This window comes from Babylonia areolata, chromosome 10, assembly GCF_041734735.1.
Source record: "Babylonia areolata isolate BAREFJ2019XMU chromosome 10, ASM4173473v1, whole genome shotgun sequence".
NCBI classification, from domain to species: domain Eukaryota; kingdom Metazoa; phylum Mollusca; class Gastropoda; order Neogastropoda; family Buccinidae; genus Babylonia; species Babylonia areolata.
In genome coordinates, this window is record NC_134885.1 from 28,048,083 (window position 1) to 28,053,942 (window position 5,860).

Below are 5,860 nucleotides of genomic sequence, written 5' to 3' on the forward strand. Positions count from 1 at the left end.
AGCCAGTGTGGCTTCCGGAAAGAACGCGGGACTATTGACATGGTGTTTGCTGCCAGGCAGCTCCAGGAGAAGTGCCAGGAACAGAACGCCGACCTTTGCTCCACCTATGTCAATCTGACCAAGGCCTTCCATACTGTTAGCAGAGATGGCCTTTGGAGAATCATGGCGAAGTACTGATGTCCCAGAAAGTTCATCACCATCATACGGCAACTACACGATGGGATGCTGGCCCGAGTCCAAGACAACGGAGAGACTTCAGAACCATTCCCTGTCTCCAACGGAGTCAAGCAAGGGTGTGTTCTTGCCCCCACCCTGTTCAGTCTCATGTTTTCAGCCATGCTGACAGATGCCTTCAGAGACGCTGACGTAGGCATTGGCATCAGGTACCGCACAGATGGCTCACTCTTCAACCTCAGGAGGCTTCAAGCAAAAACCAAGGTGAGGACAGACACCGTCAATGACTTCCTGTTTGCTGATGACTGCGCTCTCAACGCTGCCTCCGAAGCTGACATGCAAAACATCGTCGACAAGTTCTCTGCTGCCTGTGACAACTTTGGCCTTACAATCAGCACAAAGAAGACTGAGGTGATGCACCAGCCAGCTCCAGGAAAGCCTTACGTTGAACCAAACATCTTCATCAATGGGCAACGACTGAACGCGGTGGACAAGTTCACATACCTGGGCAGTACACTCTCTCGCACAGTTGTCATCGACGACGAGGTGAATGCCAGACTCGCCAAAGCCAGCGCTGCCTTCGGCAGACTCCATAAGAACGTTTGGAACAGGAGAGGCATCACCCTGGAGACGAAGCTCAAAGTATACAAGGCCATAGTTCTCACCACACTGCTCTATGGATGTGAATCATGGACGGTCTACAAACGCCACGCCAAAAAGCTGAACCACTTCCACATCACCAGCCTCAGAAAACTTCTCGGCATAAAGTGGCAAGAGATGATCCCTGACACAGAGGTGCTCAATCGTGCAAACTTGCCCAGCATCTACACCATCTTGATGCAGGCCCAGCTGCGCTGGGTAGGCCATGTAGTTTGCATGCCAGACCACCGGCTCCCCAAGAAACTGCTGTATGGCGAACTCCAACATGGCAAGCGCTCCCATGGAGGCCAAAAGAAGCGCTTCAAAGACACTCTGAAAGCTTCTCTGAAGGCCTTCAACATCAGCCACGACACATGGGAGCTGAATGCAATGGACAGACCAAAGTGGCGTTCAGCTGTCCACAAAGGCGCCAAATCCTGTGAGGCCAACAGAATCGCTGCAGCAGAGCAACACAGACAGGCCAGGAAAAGCAGTGCCAGCAAGTCCCCGACAGCCGCCATCATCCCCTGTCCACACTGCGTCAGAACCTTCCGGGCGCGGATTGGCCTGACCAGTCATCTGCGCACCCACAGAGCCCAACCCACCCACCCCCAGGATGGCTAGATGGTCCTCGTCGAACCCGACGGACGAACCACATGTGTGTGTGTGTGTGTGTGTGTGTGTGTGTGTGTGTGTGTGTGTGTGTGTGTGTGTGTGTGTGTGTGTGTGTGTGGTGGAGCTTGAGCGTGTTGCCTGACACCATCCTTCACTTAATTAAGGACGAAACAGCCGGGTAGGGACACTGAACGTCGCGTCCAAAAACCTGACAGCAACGATCCTCTGGAACCATGCTGAGCTTGATGAAGAGACGACAGATGGTCGCTGACTTCCACTCGGCAGGTGTTGCCACAACAGCCTGTGTTATCACATGGGGGACTTGTAGCTCGAGAGTTGAAGACAGACCACACACACACACACACACACACACACACACACACACACACTCACAAATACACAAACACACACACACACACACACCACCACCACCACCACCACCACCACCACCACCACCATCATGTGTGGTATGGATTAGGGGCGAGGTTGGGAATGGTTAAGGGGCGAGGAGGAGAAGGAGGAGGGAGGGGATAGGGAAGGAGTGGAAAGGGTGGGGGTGGGGGGGGGCGGTGGGGGGGTTATGGATTCGTGGTTGAATGAGGGACGCTGATTGAGAGACAGCGGGGAGGGAAGGAAGTGAGAGAAGAGAGAGAGAGGAGAGAGAGAGAGATGGGGGGGCTGGAGAGAGATAGAAAGAGAGAGAGAGAGAGTTGAATGGAATGAATGTTATTTTCTGAGGGTAATGTTGTAAGCAAGAATATGCTTTTCTTTTCATCCAGCCCTCGAAGGGGAAACAGGAAAAACAAAACAAAACAAAAGAACAACAACAACAACAACAACAACAACAAAAAAGGGGGTGGGGGTGGGGTGGTGGGGTGGGGGGGAATCATTACATCAATACAGCATGCACATTTTAATACACGGTTACATAAATGGTAATTTGGCATTTACAACACTTCGTAGGTTGAGGCAAATAACAGGAGAAATCTTTAGGGGGGGGGGGGGGGGGTAGAGCGAGAGAGAGGGAGGAAGAGAGAGGGGATGAGAGAGAAGATAGGGTGAGAGGAGATGGAGAGACAACAGAGAGAGAGAGAGAGAGAAGCGAGGGAGAGAGATAAGAGATAGAGAGAGAGAAGAGAGGGAGACAGGAGAGGGAGAGAAGAGAGAGAGAGCGGGGAGAGAGAGAGAGAGAACAGAGGAAGAGAGGAGAGAGAAGAGAGGGAGAGAGAAGAGATAGAAGAGAGAGCGAGAGAAGAGAGGGAGAGTGGAGAGAAAGAAGAGAGGGAGAGAGGGTAAGAGAAGAGAGAGAGAGAAGAGAGGGATGAGAGAGCAGAGAGAGAGAAGAGAAGGAGAGAGAAGAAATAGAAAGAAAGAAGAGAGATAGAAGAAGAAGAGAGAAGAGAGAGAGAGAACAGAAGGAGAACAGAGAGGAAGAGAGGGAAAAAAGAAGAGAGAGAGAGAGAAGAGAGGGAGAGAGAAGAGGTAGAGTGAGAAAGCGAGAGACAGAGAGGGAGAGAGAAGAGAGGGAGATATAAAAGAGAGAAAGAGAAGAGAGAGAGAAAGAGAGAGAAGAGATAGAGTGAGAAAGAGAGAGAGGGGGAGAGAGAGAAGAGAGGAGAAGAGAAGAGAAATAGAGAGGAAGACAGGAGATTAAGAGAGGGAGAGAGAAGAGAGAGAGATTAAAATTGATGCATGTCAATATGATGGTCAAACATTTTAAAAAAAAAGGACTGGAAGAAGCATGTACATGGTACAAAAACAGTATAAAAAGTAAATAAATGAAATAACGCCATTTAAACAGCTGCAGGAGCAATAAGGAGTTTGAAAGAAAGAATAGAAGAAAAACAAAGACACAGAGAGAAAAAGAGAGACAGGGATGGAGTTAGAGAGAGAGAGAAAGACAGATAGACAGACAGAGACAGAGAGAGACAGAGATGGCGTTAGAGAGAGAGACAGAGAGAAAAGGAAAGACAGACAGACAGAAAAGAGACAAAGAGGCAGACAGAGAGTAGGACAGAGAGAGTGAGAAAGAGAATGTGGAGTGTGGGAGGGGGGTAGTGTGTCAATAAACCACCCCCTCTTCACACACTCACCCAACAGACTCTAATTTTCACACCAGCACATATCCCAACATTATATCATAACTGATGATGTAAATGTATATAGCTGTGCATTTTGTAAAACTGGGTCCAGGCGTTTTACCAAAACGGGTACACACACACACACACACACACACACACACACACACACACACACACACACACACACACACATACACCACACACACATACACCACACACACACACACACACACACACACACACACACACACACACACACACACACACACACACACACACACACACACAGAAGCACATACACACACGCGCGCGCGGGAGTGAAGTACGCAACAAGGAGAGTATAGTGGCTCGGGGATGTTTTACATTAGTTGAAAGAAGTGTGTTTTCAGGGAAGACCCGAATGAAGTGGAAGAAGAAGAAGAAGAAGCAGTAGTAGTAGTAGTAGTAGTAGTAGTAGTAGTAGAAGCAGAACGCCTTGTCTGAAGAGGGAGTTTGTTCCAGACAGTTGGGATATGAGAAAGAACTCTTGCTAAAAAAGAAACAAAAACATGTTCTAACATAAGGGATGCAAAGGAGACAAGAATCAGAAGAAGAACGGAGCTGTCTCGATGAGATGGATGACGATTTGTAAGATGTCCCCAGGCAGTGACAGAAACGGATAGATGCAAGTTTGCAGATGATTCTGTGTGGAACAGGTGGCCACTGAAGCGACTGAAAAAGAGAGGTGACGTGTTCCTGTTCGGTCGACGTGCAGAATAACCCGGCGGCACTGTTCTGGGGCCGTATTCAAGACAAAATTAATTAATTTTGCCTTCAGGCAAGTTATCTTTGACATGGTTGGGAACCGCGGGTACAGTTTACCTTGAAGGATAAGTTATGTTCGTATTCAAGACACACGCTCAGACAGCTAACCCATCGTCTTTTTTGACTCACTTGTGTAAACAAAGTGAGTCTATGTTTTAACCCAGTGTTCGGTTGTGTGTGTGTGTGTGTGTGTGTCCGTGTGTCTGTGTGTCCGTGGTAAACTTTAACATTGACATTTTCTCTGCAAATACTTTGTCAGTTGACACCAAATTTGGCATAAAAATAGGAACAATTCAGTTCTTTCCAGTCATCTTGTTTAAAACAATATTGCACCTCTGGGATGGGCACAAAAAAAATAAAAAAGAAGCCTAATTATATGCAAACTGCATTTACTGTTATATTTATATTTTTTGTATTCTCTAAACTTGGCACTTTGACCTCTTATTCTGACACAACAACAAGAGGAGTCATTATTATCATTTTTTGTTCAAACAGGAACTTCTTTTGCTAAGCATGGAATTTTTATTTATTTTTGCAAACGTTTTGGTGCAGTGTGTAAAAAAAGGAAATTACTCTGTAATTAATGCTAGGGGACTTAATTTATCACAAGTGAGTCTTGAAGGCCTTGCCTCTCTTGTTTTATTTAAATCCCAACCATTGCCGTCTGCATATGCTCTCAGTTTCACTTCTCATCGCACCACAGCTCGGAACATTGTCGAGAGAGTTCGCAAAACACGTGCTATCCGTAAAGCACGCCTGTTTTCCCCTTTAAAAAAAAGAAGAAAGAAAATGCTGCTTCGTGGGCAGTCACCCTTGGCAGGTAGTAAGGGTAAATTGCCTTAGACACGCGGGTAGACTCTTGTGGTCATGAATACTGGATATTGCTTACCCTCGGGCAGTTTGCCTCAGGCAGATTACCCGCAGGTACACATTTACCCTCAGGCATGATGTTCTCTTGAATACAGCTCCTGGACGTTTTTGGAGCTTCTGAAGAAGATGCTGTGTGAACAAGCAACAAGACTGTTAACAATTGTCAAGCCTAGACCAGTGTCACTTGTAGCTTCAGTGGAAAGGAAATGTCGAATGGAACCGAGTTTTCAGATTTGCAGACAGGCTGCCTCACAGAAATTGGATACACGCTTCGTGAAAGAAAGTGCAGGATCAAATGTGACACCGTGAATCGGGGCTAAAGAAGCAACGGTAACGCAGTTAGTGCCAATGCAGATAGAAGCAGGAGTTGAAGGGTGATTCTGAAATCTAGAGAGAGTAAGGAGCACGATTTCCGTTTTCTCTTTAATGGATTTTTGTTTATTTAGTGTCATCCATCGTTTCAAAGGCGTTTTGTTTCGGTTTTTTTTGTTTTGTTTTTTTTTTTTTTTTTGTTTTTTTTTGTGGTAGTGATCATGTTGTTGTGTTCAGAGATGGAACGTGATTTTTTTTTTTTCAGCTTGGTGTTGCAAGCAAAACATTCGTGAAACTGTGAGTGTTGATCAATTACGCTGGATAGAGGTCTGACGTACAAAAGTGAACAGATCAGGTACAAGCAC